We start from the raw sequence: 21689 nt of genomic DNA on the forward strand, positions 1-21689 counted from the left end.
TTTAAACAGGATACACTGGAAATTATAGATTAAAAGTGCTATGGATGCCTCAGTAGAAAGAAACCGGCTGTCCCTAGGATGACTGAAATATATTGTTACTCACACTGTTTTCAAGAACTTCCGGAATTATTAAGGCCCCTCCACCTACCACTTTAGCACAGCACTTTTAAGTAAACCAGTGTTAAATTCATCAGGATCTTGTTGCTCCTACTACTTGAGGACAGCCAGGGCCTGACAATGGGAAAGCTCAAGCTTTGGGGAAAGTCTGGATCTCATCTTTACTCTAGGTCTCTGAGCTGGAGCTACGTGCTGCTGTTTTAAGGAGAGAGCTAGGATTTCAGGCCAACACATCTAATGGTGTCCTGTTCCGTTGTATGCAAGACTAATCAATTTGGATGCCTTTGGCTTTGGAGGAGAGAGGTGTGGGTGAAAACTGTAGGCGCTTGTATGCTTTGGGCAGCCAGGTGTCTGTAAAGCCACTGTCAGCTGAGGGTGTAGACACTCTTGCTCCTCTGTGACCTTCCTGCTGCAGCCAGAGGCAGGTTTCAGGGCTCTCTTGGGGATGAGTGGGAGGCAGTGGCAGGGCTGTGCTCATGCAGGCTGACAAGAGAAGTCATTGTACAGTGACTCAGGTCAGAACAGGAGGAAAACCAAGAAAAAATAAGTTACTTATTTCAAGGGGTAGTTTGTGAGCAGAACAGTGACTTGGGACATGGTTCTTGCAGGTGCTCAAACCAAGGACACAGCCCATTGGCTGCTGCAGGACTGGTGCATCCCAGAACTGTAGATGAGGGCAGCAGCCAAGCTGGATAAAGCACTTCTTTGCACTAGAAGGTGTGTCAAAACTTCTTTTAGGTCTCTCAGTAAACCCTGTCAAACCTGGCACATGACTGTCAAGAGAACTAAGGTCTTGTTTGCCCTGGAAGGTTGCCATCAGTAAATCTGAGTGTAAATTTACAGCACCTGACTACTTCATAACAGTTCCTTGAATATGGAAGACGTTAATTTATGTATAGTACGCATTGAGTGTGCAAAATGTTGCTGTTGAGTAGAGAGTGTGCACTGAATTTCCACCTAATGCTAACTGCCCATGGTAAGCCACAATTTACCAAGCAGTTGTTTGGCATTTCTTGCATCCTGTCTCTCAGCTTTACCACTTGGATTAGAGCACAAGTTCTAAAAAAGCAGGAATTTGAACCATGCAATTTCCCTGCAAAATGTATGCCATGCTTGTGTTACGTCAGCGAATTGTTGTATTTGTCTCTAGTTTCTAACAGGAATGAGAGGAGGCTTTAGATAAGTGCAGGAGATCTGCATATGACCTGGCAAACTCACAGATAACTCGGGTTAGAAAGGGCCTCTGGAGATCATCTACTCCAACCCTCTGCTCAAAACAGGATCAACTTAAAGTTGGTATCTCATGTCCAGCTGGGGATTTGAGTATCTCCAGCAATGGAGACGGACCTGCACATCTCCTGATCCTTGTTTGTAAGTGTAAGGGCCAGCATAGTGTTTTCCATTGTCAGCCCAGTTACCTGTGTTAGGAATGAGTCTCCTGGATTACTTGATTCCTGCTGATTCAGATTGGTATTTTCAGCCTTTTCTCATATTTAATGTACCTGTGGCTGCTAATTCTTTGTGCAAACTGCTTGGTCGTTTTCCGTGATTAAATCTTTGCACACCCCCCTGAAATTGTGTCCTGTAGAAAGCAGTTCACAAAAGAAGGCAAGTGAAGCTTGTACAAAAATGAAACATGTAACCCACCTAATGTGTTGGGTTTTATTTCCTCCCCTTTTCTCACGCTTAAATGTAAAATAAGCATTTTACTGTAGGAACCAGGCAAAGGCTAATTTGCCTCATTTGAATGTGAAAAGGAGCCCACATCCTTCCTGTGCCCTGCAAAGAATGCAGAAAGACTTTACAGAAAAAACAGATGTACTAATATGTATCATTTGTTGGGGGAAGGGGGAATCCGGTGTGCTACCTTTATAGCAGTGCTGAACTTGCAAGAAAACAAAAGCACCAGCATGCAAAATATAGTACCGGGAAACTGACAAAGTTAGAGGACTGCTTGCTTTGCTTACGTTTATGCTCCTGGCATCCGAAAAATTGCTCTGAAAAAATATATACAAAAGAAAACATGTAACCACATTTTTCACGCTCAAGAAAATCTTCACTGAAGATGGTTAAGTGCCCAAATGCAAACAAAAAGCAGGAGCTCCAGCCCAGCCTTAGGGAAATCTGCATTTCAGAGGCAGTGTTGCCTTGCCAGAAGAGTACACTACTGACATCATAAACAAAACAAGCATAACTTTTTTGAAGTATCCCTTGATTTTAGTTCTATTTTTGATTGCCCTACTTCTCTAACACATAAATATGAAGAGTTAGTCTTGTCATCTCACCAAAAATGCAGGATACAGTGGGGTTTTAATGGTTTAGTGTTTTTTGCTGGTTGTCTATCTTCCATGCTACAGCAGCATTGAAGATGATAGAGAACAAATGAACCTTTAATGTTATTTCTACAGCTATGGGATCCAGTTCAGAATATGGTTCTTTCCTGACCCATCTGTTTATCCCTTCCCAAGAACTTCAGCAATGAGCAGTTGGAACTTATCAGCCAGCTTGTGAATCCACTGGTGCTCAAAACTCCCCAAATTCAGCAACCTGTATGATGCAGATTTGGCCCTGTAGCAGAATAGAGTCTCTGCCAGCTTTTAGCTTGCAGACAGAAGGTAGTTGCATATGGCCATTTATAATTTATTATATACATGTATTGTCAGTAACAGTAATAAATAGGGTAAGTGTAAGAGAATGCTTGAAAGTCTCCTTTTAAAAGGCTACTTTAGACTTCCTAAATTAAAAACTGGTTTCGCAAAAGCAGATAAGCAAAGCATAGCAGTCAGGTTTTTTGTTCAGAAGTGGTAGCTGGGTAACATCCATGGATGTGTGCAATGCTTCATGAAGGTTGTGCTGTTTCCCTAAATGCAGCACAATAGCCATTTTCTGACAGTCTGCAATACTGAGGTTCAGGACTACGGCAAAGACCGTTCAAAATTGACACTTCCTGCTTGATGTACTGTTTGCATCTTTGGAAAGTGTTTTAAAACTATGGCATTGACACACAAATATCCAGTCATGGACGAGACAATCACAATAACCTTGAAAAGAGAAAATTTAAGCCCACTTAGTTACCTAAATCACTTACGTGAATGTGAGTGCAATAGAACAGCTTGAGGTGTTTGAATCACAGTTTAGCTGCAGGCTTGTTTTGTAGGATCAGGGTAAATAAAATCTTGCCCTTGAACTAATGTTATGTATTGGAACAAACATCTTAATACAGTACACTGCAGAAGGAAGGAAGTGGAATAGAAATTAGATCACTTTACTTTTGTGCATTATTTCTTGTAAGTGTAGTCTTCTTACGTATGGAATACACATTTCCTGTTGTAAAAATATTGTAACAGCCTGCAGTAGCCAGACAACAGATAACCTACTGTTGCTGAAAACTAGAGTCCAGATGGAAGTGTTCAAAGCCTGCAAAAGATTGAATCTCTCATGGTCTGAAAAAATAGTGAGTGTGAACTACATAACTGCTGTGATTGTCATAACAACTGTAGCTTGCAATATGGAAGAAATAATAAACTTTGACTATTCATACAAATGGCAGTGTAAAGATACAAGTACATTTGGTTCTTGCTTTTTCTTTTATATCATCTATGCATTTAGACAGAACCATGTGTGTATCTTACCCTCAATTTTTCATGTACTTTAATCTTAGACTGCACGTGCTTTATTTATCTCTGTATACAGTAATACAGTTTTGCAACCCTATCCTGCAAGTTGTCTCATAGCACCTGTAAGTCCCAGCTGCATTAACTGCACTATTGCTGTGCTGTGATAACAGCCATAGAGGTGGTTATCAGATTTAATAGCAGAATCATCAATCATAGAATGGTTTGTATTGGAAGGGTCTTTAAAGATAGTGTAGTCCAACACTCCTGCCCTCAGCAGTGACACCCTCTACTAGATCAGGTTGCTTAAAGCCCCATCCAGCCTGGCCTTGAACACTGCCAGGGATGGGTCAGCCACAGCTTCTCTGGGCAACCTGTGCCAGTGCCTTACCACTCTTATCATAAAAAATTGTTTCCTACGTCCAATCTGAATCCACTCTCTTTCAATTTAAAACTGTTGCCCCATGTCCTGTCACTGAAGGCCCTGCTAAAAGGACTCTCTCCATCTTTCTTTTAAGCCCTCTTTAAGTATTGAAATAAGGTCTCCCTGGAGCCTTCTCTTCTCCAGGCTGAACAACTCCAACTCTGTCACCCTTTCTTCATAGGAGAGGTGTTCCAGCCCTCTGATCGTTTCGTGGCCCTTTTCTGGACCCACTCCACAGGTCCAAGATCTTGAACTGGGGAATCCAGAACTGGATGCAGTATACCAGGTGGGATCTCAGAAGAATGGAGTAGATGAGAATTATCACCTCCCTTGACCTGCTAGCCACACTTCTTTTCATGAAGCTCAAGATACAGTTGTCTTTCTGGTCTGCAAGTGCACATTGCCGGGTCATATCTAATTTTTCATCCACCAGTACCCCCAAGTCCTTCTCCACAGAGCTGCTCAATCCCTTCAGCTCCCAGTCTGTACACGTACTGGTGATTGCCCCAACCTGAGAGTAGGATCTTGCACTTGGCCTTGTTGAACCTCATGAGGTTCACAGAGGCCCACTTCTCAAGTGTGTCAGAGTTGCTCTGGATAGCATCCCTTCCCTCAAGTGTATCAGCTGCACCAATCAGCTTAATGTCATCTGCAAACTTGCTGAGGACACACTCCTACTGCCTATGCCATTAATAAAGACATTGAATAATAAATACAGCACCAGTACCAGTACAGACCCCTGAGGGACACCACTTGTTACTGATCTCCATTTGGACATAGAGCCACTGACTGCAACTCTTTGGATATGGCCATCCAGCTAGTTCCTTGTCCAGCCATCCATCCATCAAATTTGTATCTCTCCAATTTAGAGACAATGATGCTGTATAGGACTGTGTCAAAGACCTTACAGGAACCAAGGTAGATAGTAAATTTTTATTTTCATTCAAGCCGCCTTCTTCTTCCTAGTATTAGAAAAATGTTTCAACCATACTATTGCATCATGTCAAATGCTCTAAAAGATAAAACACGACAGCATGAGAATTCAAAGAATTTCTTAGGACAGAATTATTTTTGATCAGCCGTTGTCCTCTGACTTTCTAGAGTAACAATTCCAAAATTATCTTTCTGGATAGTTACACAAAGGAGCAAGACACCACATGCTCCAGGGACTAAAGTATTTGATAATTCTTAATGATTGTGCTCTTAAAACCCTTATTCCTTGAACATTACGACATTTACACAGGTCCCAACATAGCTGGAAGAGTTCTGCAGCAACTGATGATCAGCCAAACTGTGGACCACAGGCTGTGGCCACTGTTTGGGAGCAGGTCACATGAAGGGTGATAAATGAAAAAGAGCTAGTCTGGTTTTTGCTTTATGTAGGAGCAGTTTGATGTTCTAGGTGAAGTAGTTTGAGTGGCTGTAACACATAATCTGTCTTTTTTCAGAGACCATGCTTTGTATGGACATTCAAAATGGTAATTTTTATCTCTTCATTGTGGTCAGAGAGCAGATGCAGACTTTTTTTGTGGTACAGTGACCCACACAACTAGCTGCAGAAAAGGGAAGCAAGAATCCATCTCTTCATAAGACTTTCTCTTCTTGGAAGCACTCCAGGCACACAGAAAGAGGAAGCCTTAAGGATCTCATCTGGGTTTTGCATGATACCATTACAGACAATCTGTCTGTACGAACTGATGGGGAGCTGGAGCAATGGGAGAAAAGGAAAACTGTGAGTAGCAGAGGTGGAAGCCTATCTTAGGAGAGGAGATAAAAGAGGGTGGAGGGCATGAGCTTGGGATTAGTTTCTTTATTATGTCTTCATTACATAAAGTTGAGGGACAAGGCACATTCAACCATGGTATTTTCCCTTATGAGTTATGAAAAACTGTACCATGAATGTGTGGGTTTTTTTCTCTTCTCCCTTTATACAGAAATTATTTCGGAAGCAACAGTGATCAGGTAGGGAAGAAAATCTTTAGTTTAATCTTTTATTCTCACGACAGTCATCATGGCTTCCTTGATCTGGTTTCCTACCATAATTCATCTTCCCATGGAAAAAATATCCCCAGCATCTATTCTTGCTATCCCTGTGCAGAAAAATCAGTGTTGCCTTCCGTTCTTCCTCATCAGACTATACAGCTTCAAAGCTGCTAGAGATCAGGCATTAAAGTGAGTGGCAAGCCAGGAAGGTTTATCCTGACAATCATATTGAAATCAGGTCCATGAAGTCTCCTGAGTTTTAGAAGAAAGGGAGAAAGGAAAGAAGAGCAGTTTGCTTTAAGGTGAGTGAACTATGTTAGGAACAATTTTGAATGTACTATGGCCATAAAGAACTGAATTGCACTGTTCATTAGAACATAGAACAGATGTTTTGTGCATGTTCTGTGCAAAGAGCCAGTTATATATACAAGTCATGTAAATTTAAGCTATAAATTAAATGCTTTGTATACATCTAAATGATACTTTAGAAATGCTTGTTTTGGTTCTCCCTTTCTTGGACAGCACACGTCAGTTTTGCTGCTGGGAGGTGGGCATGTGTTTGGCCAGGTTTTTTGTTGTGCTTTGTTTTCTCTTACTGCTTTCTTCAGTGAGGAGATTGGGTAAAACTCTTTTCTGGTCTCTCCTGAGATCAGCACATTCGATCTGCCTGCGTCCAAAAGAATTATGTCAAAGCAATTGCTTGTATTTGTTTCTTAGTGTGTTCTCCAGCAGCACTGTCGCTTGAGGGTCGAACTGGAATACATTAAGCTGGAATTGGGGCAGAAACTGCAGCCAGCCTCAGGTCAATGATGCCTCTTGAGATTTGTGAAAGTGACACTTCTGGGGTTCATTGCATTAACTTCCATAGCATTTCTGCACCTGCTCTGGGTGACTGACAAAGGTAGATGGGATGGTTAGTCTCACATTCTCCCATTTAATTCTTGCACTGTGTGTCTGAAGTAAAAGGACAATCCTTGCATCTGCCTTATTTCTTAATATTTCAAAAAGAATTTTTAAATCCATGTATTAAGTCTGTTTACTTTTGTGTAGTTTCCATCATTTTCATTTAGGAAGATTACCACAGTTACTTCATCTGTAAGAACACATTTGTGGAGTCTAGCCTATGTGATCCTTGTAATGGTACATCTTTTGACATAAGCAAGCCTTTACAAGGCTTAAACACACAGTTACACATGTGCTTAACAGAACATCCTAATGATGTAGGATGTAGCTGGGGTTGTGCCAGAGGAAGAGGGAGAAAAATGCATCCAGGAGAACAAAAAGTATTAAGATGCAAAATTGCACAATTCAAAGTGTCCTTTAGCAGGATCCAATTCATCTTTTATCAATAGGTCTGAAACCTTGCGCTTGATCAGCTTTCCCAAACTTTTGGTCTCTTAGTGACTAAACAGTTGCCAATCACAGTTTTGGGTCTTGAGATCTGTTGATAGTAATGCCAAGCATAGCAGAGACCATGCAGTGATGTGTCTGTGAATGCATGTGCACACGTATATATACACCACTCTTGGACAGGCCTTTTCCCTTCCGAAAATTTTCACAAGCTTTCCTGCTTTAGTTCAGTCTGCAGGAGTTTTGTACTACAATAGCTTATTTAAGATGAGATGTTTCTGTTATGTTTGTAACATTGCACTGAGATTTTTCTATGCTATGTATGTGTGTTTTTGTGGGCATCACTTACTGAAAGTGATTCCCACATGCTTTTTTCCCACTTGCTGAATGGAAGAATATCTGTACGATCATAATTAAATATAATGAAATGTTTGTGTTAAATAATGCCTTCTAAATCTCTAGAATGGCATATGTGAACCAACGCTGAGCTGAAGTAACGCAGATTATTTTATCTGTTTTATTTGCAGAATTTACACTGCAGCATTCAGTCATAAGTGGGTTCATTATAGAATCTTAAAATAAACTGATGCCAGAAACTGGCACAAATCAAACACTTCTCAACCTTCCCTACTTCTGCACATTGACAGGATTAATACTTTCTGGCCAAAGGCCCAGGTTAAGACAGACAGCTCAGACAAAAGCTTGCACTGCGTCCTTAAAAACCACCAAACAAATACTGGCAGGCTGTGGGATAAAGCAAATTCAGTAGCCAAGGCCCCCCACTGATTGCATGGCCCTTAGAAGCCCACTTGCCAGACCCCTTCCTTGGGATGCAGAGGCAAAAGCTTTCTTGGCACCACCCAGTTCCCTTGGCAGGGTGAAGGGGAAGGAGAAGACAAATGGATCTCCCCAGGGAGGTGGGAGGTGCCTGTGAAAGCAGTGTTCATGTCCGCTTACTTGTGGCACTTAATTGTGACACTAACTTGTTTTCCCGAAGAAGGTAGCTAGTCCATCAGTCCATGCCAAAAGTGTGAAGTTGGGAGAGGAAGTGTCTGTCGGGTATGGAGGACTCCTTACCTTAGCCTGATTCTCTGAGGTCACCTGCTGTGGCTGGGGGATCTTGGAATGGGTTCCCAGGCAGATCCCTAGGACAAGATTCCAGTAGCAGGCAGCAGATTAAGTGAATTGCTGAAGCAAGGAGTCGCAGGTGCTCTCTTGATGGCAGAGCTGTAGTAACCCCCATTGGTTTCCTAAAAGTTGTTTCCTTGCTATCTCAGATTGAGGAGATTTGCAGTGAGGTTTTGTGTGGAGGTAGGTGCTGGGACTTCAAAGGTGGCTGCCTGCAGATCCTGCAGAAGATGGACAGTTGAGTGTCATCCATACTTAGATGGCACCCCAGCCCCAAAAGGTTGGGATTTCCCCTGGAGATATTTGTAGTCCATGAGCAGGAAGGCTGCTGGGATTACTCCCCTGAGAGGGGAGGGTTTCTTAATGGAAACACAAAGCACTGTCTGATGCAGTGATTACTCACTTGACCTCCAGCTTTATGCAGACAGCCGATCTCACCTGCAGGAGCTCCTGCTTTATACCTAAAAACTGAAGATGCATGGGTGTGCATTGTTTTTAAATCACAGGTTTTTTCTCAACTTTGCAGAGATCAACAGTACATCACAGCCTGTGTTGTAAAGGGTTAATTACTGGTTAATTGCCCATAGCAGATTATTGCTGGAAAAGCAAAACAAAATTGCTTGTTCACAGTCTGGATTGGATTAGTTTTCCACCTTTGTTAGATTAGAGCCCACTGTTATAAAATCTATTCCCTGTATGAATACTCTTATACTGTGAGCAAAATAACAAAATTCCCTTTAGGCTTTTTGCTTATAACAAAGCCTTCTGCTACCCAGTGTCTTCAGTGCTTTAATCTCTCTCCCCTGAACACTATTCCATTTTTTCCAACACTTTACTTGAAAAATGAAGCCGATGAACCTGCTATGTTATTCATGGAGCACGGGATCCAGAGCCAAATACATCATCACTGTAACCTACCTACTCATCTTTTCATTTTCATTTGTTTGTACAGCTGAGGCTTGCATTAGCCCTTTTGGCCACAACCTTGCGTGGGGAATTCATGTAAAGCTGATTGACACCCAGGACCCCAGGTCTCATATTCAGTCTCTGCTTCGGAGGATAGAGTCCTCTCTCTCCCTCTCATCCTGTAAGTACAGCCTGTATTCTATATTCTATAAAGGTGATTCTGCACTTGGCTATTTTAACACCTAATGTGGTTTCTCCCACTTTCTACAGACCCCAGTTGCTCTGTGTCAGGCTTTTCCTTTTGTTGTTTGGGTTTTTGCTGTCCCCAGTCTTGTGTCTAACCATAATGATTTAACTTTAATCCAGGTCACTGATAATGCTATTAAATCATAGAATCATAAAATCACAGAATAGTTAGGGTTGGAAAGGACCTTAAGATCATCTAGTTCCAACCCCCCTGCCATGGGCAGGGACGCCTCACACTAAACCATGCCACTCAAGGCTCTGTCCAACCTGGCCTTGAGCACCACCAGGGATGCAGCATTCACAGCTTCCTTGGGCAACCCATTCCAGTGCCTCTCTACCCTCACAATAAAGAACTTCCTCCTTGTATCTAATCTAAACTTCCCCTGTTTAAGTTTGAACCCGTTACCCCTTGTCCTATCACTACAGTCCCTCAAATAGTAAAGGGATACCTGTAGGAACCCAATAGGAACCCATCTGTTTGCTAATAAATAGTTTCCCACTTACAGTTACACTTTGGCCTCCTTCATTTATCAAGTTTTTAATACATTTAATATGATTGTGCACTCAAAAGTAACTTCAGTATAAAGCATGTCTGAGATTTGTGCCTGACCTCTTACAGTGCTCTCCACTTATGGAGTCCTGCTTGCCATGCACAGATGGAGACACTCCATACAAGCTTCAAAGCATTCAGTTTCTTCACAAAGATGTTCTACAGAAGAAGTCAAATGACTTAGAGTTCTAATACTGTCAATGGGGCTGCCTTTGTCAAGTGAGCTTGCAATTTTTGCAAGAAATTACTTCAGCATAGTTTGGCAGAATCTGTTTTCCTTAAAGCCAAAAGTATTGACTTTAGATATAGAGCTTTTTATATAGATATATTACTGTATGTATTTATATCATGAACTGAGTCCTGTGTTGGTCCTATGCAAAATACTAGAAACTGCCAACTGGCTTGTAATTGCTTTTGCCCTTCTTAAATTGTGGCCCAAAATGACCCTTCCTCCTGCCCCTGGTCCTTCCCCAAAGGGCCCAGAACTGCTTTAGATGCAGCAGTAGCAGCTCTAAGGCTAGATCTTTAAAACCTTCTTAGACAAGTTTATTTCTAGAAACTAATCTGAAACACCTAGAATCATGCATTGGCTGCTTAACATCCCCTCTCCAGGGGCTGCTGTGGTGGAAAGTTGTTTCATCATCTTTGTAAACAGATCATATGACCTTTTACCTGTGTGCTAAACAGAAATATTTATTTAGTAACTTCTGCTGCTGTCCTATTGTGAATGATTCTACCACTTTTATGATTCAGGGTATGTCTTTCATAATCTTCTTAGAAAAATAAAAAATTATGTATCTGATTTCTATCTGCCTTAATTTTTTCTAGTATCTTCTTGCTGCTTCTATATGATCTTTATTTTAGCTTTTTTACTTGTTACTATCTTTTCCCCTTTCCCCCTTCATGTGTTGGTTTTGCATATAACATTTTGTATGTGTTTTCACTTCCCTGGTAAACCCAGCTGCTGAGCTTTTTCATTGTGTTATTTTTATCTAGCTCTGTCTTCTTTTTGTGGTTCTAACATTCTAGGCATTTAGGAAATACCTTAAACCATTCCCAGATACCAGCAACTTTCTGTACGTTCTGCCTTCAGCCTGATTTGACTCCCGTTCGCTATTGTTTTGTGACATTGCCTCTCAGAAAGTATGCGCTGCGATTTTAATTCATGCCAATATGAAGAATGTATGTTCATATATCGCATAAAATGTTACTAATCTGGATTTGATTGCAGACAGCGTTAGTTATTTGCACAGAAAGTGACGGTCCTTTTCAATCTAAACAACCAGTAACCTTCTGGTTTATGACCATTTCCTTCCTGCTGTGACCAAGTGTTCAGCAAGGATTGTCTGGCTTCTCTGCTAAATCGTGTATGACTCACAGGCATTTCAGGTGTAGCTACATCATACAACCAACAGTAAGTTTTGCTTCTGCCAGCACTGCAGCTCCTGCCTGTTGCTATCTCTGGCTGAGTCAAGGAGCATGTCAACAGGTCCTGCTGCACTTGGCCTGGTGGGGTGACCACTGTGGGGCTTAGCTTTGTGCAGTGGGGTTTAGCTACATCCCACAAGCTCTTCACATTGTGATCGTTGTTGTGTGAACTGCTCCTGAATTCTGCATTCCCTCTGATGCTGCAAGGCCTACATTGTGTATGACTCACCTAGTTAATTGGCAAGAGCTTTAGTTCACAGGGTTAGGAAAGCCGCTCTTTCCTTTAGATTGGGATTTAACAGCTTGTCATTTGTAGCCTTTTGGAAAGTACATAAGGTCTCCAGCATAAATAACACAAAGGGTTCTTTAACACTTGTTATATGTAGGTATTGAAGAAGCGAATCATCCTGTGGGCTGCAGCAATTCCAATGGTCTGTAACAGATACTAATACCCCACCATAAGTGTATTCATAAAAACTTTATTATTTTTATAATTTATAATTTATATTATAATTTATAATTACTTACTTCAAAGTTGTCAGTCACTCAGACAGATGTCATTTGTGACATACAGGGCCTGTCAACCCTCCTCTTCCATTTGGACTTCTTAAATTGGCTGCAACTTTTTATTTTAATATTCTAATGATCTAGATGTCGCTATTATTTTTCAGAGTATTATTTTGCATTGCTACTCTTCAGGCAGAGGGTTCATCCATTTTTTAGATGCTTGTAATTAGCATACAGGCAACTGAAAAGAGTCATTTCTTACAGCCTCTTCTTTGGTGAATGTTGTACTTGATATCATGGTTTTGTGCTGAATGTGCTTTTGGTTGTTTATTTAACCTGACTCACCCAGCCATCCTGGCTTACAGAGTGTGCATTCATTCCCTATCAAGAAGTCACTTTTCCTTTACAACACAAATCTGATGCCTGTCCCCTGTGCTGTTCACTAGTTGTTTACTTCATCAGACTTCAGTTCTTTGTCCTTTTGTGCTAGAAAATAGAGAGGAAGTGCAGACGGAATCTCCAGATCTCCTGAATTGTTGACAGTTGTGTAGTCTGCAAGGTGTATCAGAAAACAGTCACCTCCAGGGAAACCCTGCCTGTCTGCTCCAGATTATTACCATCCAGTCCTATACTTGCCTTCATGTCTTAAATACAAAGAAACAGAAACCTCTGTTGATTGACTCTACTTCACACACTGCTCTTTTTATTCTGCTGATGAGGGTGGTTGGAGCCATCCTGAGGGGCACTTTGGGTCAGTGCTTTACAACTGCTCTTGCTCAGACAACCAAACTGGGAAGGGCATGCAAGCAGTGTGAGGGGGAGCTCAAACACCATCAAAATGTTGCCACAGCATCCAGCAGATGTGTATTGGCTTGGTCATACATGTACTATGGCTTGTGGACCACCTGATGATTTATGAGCCCCAGTGCTCTCTGGATCACCAGTTAAGGAACACCGCTGTAGGTTATCCTTTGTGCTAGCTTGAGCAAATATTCACTTGGGCAAACTTCCACACTCTGTCCTGTGTGACTAACAGGAACATCAGGTGGGGCTTTAGAGCTTTGCAAATGTACCTGCATTCACAGGCCAGTTTTAAAGCACAGTTTATTCACCTAAGCATATGAACCTTGAGAAAGAATGAAAAAGGGAGCAAGAGAAACAAAGAAATCATACTTCCTCTGGCTTGAGGGGAGGGGCTATTAAAAAATGTTTGCAGCTGCTGTTCTGGTCATTCAAAGAACAATAGAAAGCCAGACTAAATCCATTCTCCTGACCAGACGCAATGCCATGCCTGACAGATACTTGTCTAGCTTTCACATTGTCTTAGGCAATGAATTCCAGGTTGGCTTGCTGTCCTTGCCAATTGAAAGGGTTTTCTTCCCTAACACCTTGCCTAAATATCTACAGTTTCCTTTTAGTCCATTATTTCAATGTGACTTCCTGCTTAGGCCATGAAGGATTAAGGTAGAACTTCCTATAGCTGCACAGAGGAGATTGTTCCAGCTTTAAGCTAAAGGACCAGGCCGAGGACCTGTAACTTAGAGTCACTACACATGGCCATCTCTTGCAGATCATTCCCTGAGCAGTATGTGTAATGACCTCAGTTTGTAATGAAATCAGATTATCTCTTCTACTTGCCCCCAAATGTGGCGTAAAGCTTAAAATCTACCATATGTTAGTGATACTTAGGTATTTTGATCAATGTGGAAGGGCCCCCTAGGTGGTTGCTGGCTTCTTTAGGAAAATGCTCACTAACTCAACAGAAAGTATTTTTCATGGCTGACATCTAATCCCTTTTTAAGCCCTATCTTCTCTGGCTAACAGAAGGGATCTTCCCTCATGGTTTTCCCTACCATCACCCCTCTTTTAAACTCCAAGTCCCGAGTCTTGAAGTACCATTTGTGTTCTTCCATGTTTTTTATTGGCTCATTTTCCTTCAGAATGTGACGTTCCAATTGAAGCAGCGCAGCCACTTAGGAGTCAGGGCAGGCTGTGGAATTAATCACAAAAAGCAAAAACTCATCAGTCCTACAGCCATGTACACTGATGCAAAGACAAAGAGGATAATGCAGTGAGAAGGCATCTGACAGTGTTGTGTTCCTCTGTTGCTGCTGCTGGTATCTTGAATGCTGATATCTTTTCAAGAGACGGGGGAGACAGGAAGAAAGAGAGACAGAGAGGAGCAGTCCTGCTGATTGCCCCATCCAGGTTTGTGTAGGTCATTTATTTCTAGGACCATTTCCCAGCCTTTTGGCACTAGGGACTGTGTGTGTTTAAAAGAAAGGAGAGACTGAACATAGACTTCCTAGAACACATCCCTGGTGGCATAGATGCAGCCTGTGGCAGCACAGAATTGTATGATATGGGCACCTGGAGTTTGTAGGGTAGTTGGCAAAACAGAGTTGAGAATCACTGATCTTGGTGGCCTCCTGGTTAGACTGTATGCTTCAACACTCTCACACTTCCGGAAGAGGGAATGCAAGTTAGGACCTGTCTCCTTCCATGTCCATTATCCAGGTTGTTTTTCACTAGCGTCTCAGCCTCCCACTCTTGTTTTCCAGATTTCAAAATCTCCGTTAAAAATGGACTAGCTGGTAATGTGTCATCTTTATAATCCTGAAAAATTCATCTCCAGGCAGTATCTCAGTTCTTGCCTGCCCGGTTAACATGGTTTAACTGTGTGCCTCTAAAGTTATTTTCTGGACCAAGAACATCACTTACATATTACTCACTCTGGTGGGTTGACCTTGGCCAGCAGCTAAGGCCCCACCCAGTCGCTGACTCACTGCCCCCTGGCAGGATGGAGAAGAGAATTGGAAGGGCAAAAGCAAGAGAACTCATGAGTTGAGATAAAAGCAGTTTAATAAGTGAAGGAAATAAAAAGAAAACAAGTGATGCAAAGGCACTCACTCACCGCCTCCCACCATCAGACCCGTGCTCAGTCAGTCTTTGAGCAATGGCTATTTTCAAAGAATTTAGCTTTTACTGCTGAGCACAACATCTTATATTATGGAATATCCCTTTGGTTGGTCAGGGTCCGCTGACCCAGCTGTGTCCCCTCCCAACCTCTTGCCAGCCCCAAACCTACTCACTGCAGGGACAGTGAGAAACAAAGAAGGTCTTGATGCTGTGCAAGCACTCCTCAGCAATAACTAAAACATGGATGTGTAACCAACACTCACGAATACAGCAGTGTTCAAGCTCCTGAAGAAACTTAACCCCATCCAGACCCAATACATTTACCTAAGTTGTCATACAGAAGCAGGCTGCCATACACTGAAACCACAGCGGCAACAGCTGGGTTTAAGAAAACGGGTCTCTTTAGTAGCACCTTTTTGTGTGTGTGTAAGCGTAGGCAGAGTTTTCATGTCTTCCCATTACTGATACAGTCAGTACCTTCAGCACTCCGGTTGCTCACTGGCCTTTGTCACCATGTGGTTGCCAGCTTGTCTTGGGTCTGTACCTGTAAGCAAACACCTTTGCAACTGCAGCTGAGACTGCAGTGATGGTGAGAAGACTGGGAATTTCTTCGTGAGCTGACCACAGGCACATTTTCACTCTTACTTAGGAAGGAGAGTATTTTTTCCCAAATGTAACTGGACAAATAAGGAATTTAAAAAACACTTCTAAAGTAGTAGTAGTAGCAAGCTAGGTGAAGTGAGAACCCCTTTGAGAGGGAACCGCTTCTGGAATGGTCTCAGAGTAAATAATCTGATTGAGACTCAGCTTGCTCCCATTTCCTTGCTGCAACATCCTCTGAGAAATCAGACAAATCAGACGATGCAGAGAAGAGGTTAGTTTCATTTGTGCATGAGCAAAGAGGGGTGGGAAGAGAGCAATGGAGCTTTATGAGAGAAAATCTCTCTGTATGCCTCTTACATATTGCACAGAGCCAAACAACAGGCAAAACTTCAATACCGCTCCCTTTGCCCTCTTTCTTCCCTGCCCATACCGATTCACATTTTGTATTCTGCTCCATGCTGCTCCCATACAGGATCAGACGAACACGCATTAATCCTGGATAGATTCTAAAAATAAGGATTGAAAGAAAAAAAAATCAGAGCAGTGTGAATCGACCTGCAATCATCTTTCTGTTTTCTTAATGGGGAAAAAGAAAGAGGAAATCAGAGGAGACACTGTTTCACATCTTCTCTTTCCAAGATAAAATTATTCTGGCATTTGCAGCAGTTGTTCTCTTGATAGAGGATTTTTAATTTATATACTTAAAAGGCACTTTAAAATTTAGGAGCATTAGCTCAAAATGCTTATGCAGACCATCCACCCACTCCACTCTGTGCATGAATAGAGCTACCACAAGCAGCCTGATGAAGGAAGAATGTAGCTTGAAATCATGCTATTGAATTTACATGTTGTTTTCGTGTGTTACTCAGAACCAAGGATAGACCCATCCTTTTGGGGGAGTTTAATGGTAGAGTAAGCTGTGTGTTTACTCTGTGTAGCTGCTGCCTTTAGCTGTTAATTTCAAAACTTCCTTTAACTCATTTGAAGCACAAAAGAAAAAAAGAAGAAAGAAATAAAGAAATTCTTAAGTGCAGTTTCAACTCTGACTTTCTTTTTGGTTTATGAACGTAAAGCCTGCAGGCTTTACTTCTCACATCAGCTTCTTCCTCTACATTACAAGTGAAGTTTAGATGTTGGTGGGAAAAAAAAACCTCTCAGAACTGATCTTCCTGTGCTGCATTTTTCTAGGGCATCTTTTTTTTAAAGTAATAAAAGCCCTCAGACAGTACAAGGCATAACTCGACTGCTGTTACTTTAAGAGAACACAGGGTGAGACTGTTTTAATCACTTCTCATGTTTCGTTCTGGTTTGGTTTTGCTGAAAGGGGTATATCACAGAGAGTGAAAAACAGTTCACTGCTTTATTGAAAAAGATGAGGCCATGACGTTCACAGACTTGGCTGGTGAAGAAACTGTACAGAAGTGTGAAAGTAGCAACACGTGCTTTTGTGGGCAGTTTGTAGGGTTTGTCTCTTCTTCTTGCATGGGGTTGCACTGGGGAGCTTTTGATTATGGCTGCTCAAACAGCCACATTGTGCTAATGCATCTTCTTGTGGCCTTGCCAGGTGACCAGCGGCTACTAGCCAGTCCCACCACCACAACTGTACCTCAAATAAGCACCACATATGGACGCAGTTATTGTCCCTCCTGCCTGCCTGGAATACTGGCTTATTTTTTCCTCTCTCGCTTGTAATAAATAGGTTGTATAGATATATAGATAATAAACGCATTGTCTAGATTTTGATAAATGTCTTGCCAGAGAGGGACCATATCCCACCAGCAGGACGATAGATCTACTTGTCAGTACATTCAGTGCTCTTTCTTCCTGGCATTCAGTGGCCGCCTGCCTTGCCCCATGGACAGCTGTGCTCACAACCTGTGGCAGAAGCTAAGGGTCTGGTTGCAGTTCAATTAAATCCTTCAGTATGCATCTTCCCTTCACTGGTCCTGGCCTCCAAGGCTGGCCTAAGCTAAATGGGCAAGAAGCAGCTCAAATCTTCATCTTTCATAACTGACTTTTAGTTCAGGTTCCAGAGGGGAAAAGGAGGGAAGGCAACCATAATGCTATACTTTGCAGACATGTGTTACAACTTAAACATTGTCTGTAGTGTCAGGAAGCTGTCGTTTCCAGGGCTGCATTCTCAGTCACTCAGTAAGCGGGGAGGAGCAGCAGGACAGAATATGGCACTTCAAAGCGCCTTGCAGGGTCTGCTCTTCTCATGGCAACTGCTTCTTTTCTCAAATCCCTTTTACCACCATTGTAGAAGACTTCCAAATTAATTTTATGCAGACAAGACACAATAGTAAGAAAGAACACTTATTGCTGTAAAAGGCATTTGCTTTGAGCCAGAGCTGTATGGCAGCAAGAGCTCTTCTAAGACTGTTCTTCCTACTTCTCCGGCCATGGATGTCCATTGACACTGGGCAGTGGTCTGACTTCCAACTGCTGCAGACAAGCAGGCAATTAAACTGCTGAGATTTTTTTGCTCAGCCCACTAAAGCAGAATCCGGGAGTGAAGTGTTAAAGGACTCTTTAAAAAATCAAACAAATGCATTTCAGACATTTCTCAGTTCTGTTTTCCACATGAAAATGCTGTTTCAATGTAGTCATTGATCCGGATGCATACTTGACTTGAAGTTTTGCCTGGTGTTTCTGGCTTTTTGTTCAGGAATACCACGTTGTGTATGTGAGATTTCCTGCATATCTTCAATAGTCAGAGGACATCAAGTGGTAGTACTCTATCTTTTCTGATCTATATTTTTTAATGCAGTATGACAGCTGTGGTGCACATGTAGATTTGCAGGCATTCTACACAAATCTCCAGTCTTCAGTCTCTGCCAATGCTGAAGCAGATCTATCACACTGCAGTAAAATTCTATTCTTTCAAGAGTGGGCCATTAGTGTAAAAATTAAATGTATATATATAGTAACCCACAGCCCACAAACCTGAGAAATAATGAATAACACCCTAGAGTTAAAGTTATTTTTAAGTATTTGTTGCATCTTTCTGACCTGCTTTGTGATTCCTAAAAACTGTGGAATCACTGGTCAAGCTGGAGTGAAGGCAGTCCTCTAAAAGGTCTCAGAGTTAATAGATAATAATAGGGCAACAATTATTGCTATTTTATTCCATCTGTTTAATTTGAGTTGGCTTGAAACTGACACAGAATTAATTCTGGAAATCCAAAGTGCTCCCATCAGCATATTTATAAGTCAAAGAGAGGTCAGCAAGCAGACAGCATGAGAATTACTGACCTATATAGGACTAATTTTAAATGCCCAGCTTGGAATGCCTTCCTAATGATATGTAATAGTCAAAGTGGGTGAGCAAGACTTCTCTGAAAATTGGGGGGTTTAATGTGTCTCAGGTTTGTGTTTCAAAATACGTACTCCACCAGTTTCTCTAGAGAGCTACTAATGGTGTCATGGAAAGTAAGACATTCCAACGTCAGGGTAAATTTCAGTATTGATTATTCCCCTTATCCAGCCTTCAGGAGGCATTCCACAGAAAAATAAAGTCTCTTTTCAAAATTCTTGCAGTTCTTCCTCTTGGAAAGCCTTTTCTGTCCTTCCTGCATCTTCACAGTAACTCAGAATGTGGCACTTTGAATATTAAATCCTACTGTAGCTCATGAAATTTGGCTTATTTGATGTCACAGACTGATATTTCTGTGGTGCTTTCAGCAAAACATAAAACACGAAGAAGATATCCCTTAGATAATACATTTTTCACATCCATGCTGGATGCAGCCCTTGTTTTGATTAACAAGCAAGTTCACCACAGAGACTGGATAAAAGCCAAGGATTTTGTCGTTCTGACTCCCTTTTAACGTAACTGTGTCTTAACTCAGTTTTCCTGCTGGTACTTTCCAGACAAAATCTGTGAGATTTGGTCAGAAGAAGAGAGTTGACAGTTACCAGTCATCCAGCCTTTCCTTTTCACGTCTTTCACTGAAAGGATTTCTCCTAAAATTATGCCATCAAGTTTAATTCCAGAGAAAACCAACAGAAAGAAGAATGCGCCCTGCTGGGTCTGACCCGCTCCACGTCTCTTCAGTAGGTTGGAGCTCTCTCCCGTGGTTGTCTCCCATGCAGGGAGTTGGAGGGTAGAGGCCATGGCACGGATAGGAGGGTGCAGAATAGACAGGCACTTCCCTGCATCTCCGTGTAACCCTCTCTCAAACATCTTAAGAACCCACTTTCTCCTACAACACTCAAAAAAACAGGTTCTGAAGAGGTGCCATAATTCAGAGTTTCAGCTGCAAGTTGTGAACTCTTATGGAAAAAACTGATGCTCTGAAGGAGTGAATTTACACCAGTCTTCCTCCCATCCATCTTTTCCTGACGGCTCACAACTATAGAAGCTAGACGAAGCAAAGGCTTGTCAATACTTTTTGCTTTTCAAATACCATGTGTTGGAGCTTTCACTTATAAAATAGAAGTATGAAAAATTGACCTTTCCTGGTACTCCTGGGCTTTTGTAGGCTTTGACTTGGTAACAGAGAGCTGCTTTTGTTTCTGTCAACGGAGTGGATGTCCGGCTTTGGCATGTGTTTCAGTCTTGGCTTCCATTTTGCATCAAGAACCAACAGAAAAACTCAAGAAGGGCAATTTACAATAATAATAATAGTGTTAATAACATCTGCTTAGCCTTCATGTTTCCTAACTGAAAGTAATTAAGGTGTTATAACTATATAAATAAGAATGATGCAATTAATTTTATATCTTTTTTGAATAATGTTTCCGCCATGAGGGAGGAAACTACTATCCTGGTTAGGCAGATGTTGGATTGTTTGCAATGTCAATTTTGGAGTCCAAGAAATACAACAAGGACAAGAAATGAGACAAATAACTTAATGGTTATTTTCATTTGTCTCTAAGGAATTCTCAAAAACCATGTAAATGTTGTATGTTTTCATGAAAACACGTTTTATATTGCCCATAAAAATACAACTTTAAAATAAACTTGCTTGCATTAGAAATGTTCGCTTTCGTTAGGCTTGTTACATACCTTTTAACAATACCAGCGTCAAATTATGACAATGCTGCGTGACCCATAGCTCACACATCTGAGAAAATCTGCCTTTCCTAATGGAAATGGAATTAAAATTGTATTCCTTTACTGTAAGTTGCGCAGCATGTTGGATGAACAACATTGTGTGCTCATCTCTGGAGAGTTTAGTGTAAAACAGCTCCAGATTTTGTTTGGTGATCTCAGAGCTGGCTGAATAACTCCAGCCTTCCACAGCTGACATGCAGGGAGATGGGACTTCTGGATATTAAAAGCTGCTCTGTGGTACTGAAGGAGATTAGGTTTTGGAATCTATGCACTGACACAAAGGCCAGTGCTGAATGGAGGTTATGTTTATTTGTCTGTGAAACCCCTGAGCTAGCTGAAATCACTTTCAGCATGTACATGTGTACATGTATTCTCTCACATTTAGCCGGCTCCCTGTGATGCTTTTAGCCAAGAACAGACAACTTTCAGGGACTTGGCTTGAAAAGATGTGTGCATGTAACACCCTCTGCCACATTTTACAAGAGGCTACAATCAAGCAGTCTTTATACTCAGATTGTCTAGACGCTGAGACAAAGGGGGAGAGGACAAGTGAAAGAAAAAGCCCTTTTTGTCCGTCAGTCATTTTGCATGAAATTTTCCTTCCCTGGGTGCTGCTGTTGCCAGCAAAAAGATAAAGGGAGCAAAAACCAAACAAAAATCAGCAAACTGATAATTTACTGGTTTTCTGTTCATATCATTCCTAGTAAAAAGAAAACCCCAAACCGTTATTTTTCTACCAGTACATCTGTATTCCATCACCTCATTTATTCTTTTTTTTTTCAGAATTAATACTTTGAACAATTTTATTTTTGCAGCTGATTTGTTGTTTTCACTTTTTCCTCATCAATGTGCAAA

At 41.6% G+C, this 21689-nt stretch overlaps 1 protein-coding gene across 2 annotated transcripts in view; it reads left to right on the forward strand.

The window, feature by feature from the left end:
* The window catches only part of FYN (FYN proto-oncogene, Src family tyrosine kinase), a 142049-nt gene that overhangs the window by 77529 nt on the left and 42831 nt on the right, over nt 1-21689 (forward strand). For both annotated transcript variants that reach the window (XM_080615305.1, XM_080615306.1), the window contains exon 3: nt 9569-9703. The gene's annotated coding sequence lies outside the window, so the exon portion shown is untranslated. The remainder of the gene's footprint in view (nt 1-9568; nt 9704-21689) is intronic.

The sequence above is a fragment of the Psittacula echo genome (assembly GCF_963264785.1).
Source record: "Psittacula echo genome assembly, chromosome: 4".
Classification (NCBI taxonomy): domain Eukaryota; kingdom Metazoa; phylum Chordata; class Aves; order Psittaciformes; family Psittacidae; genus Psittacula; species Psittacula echo.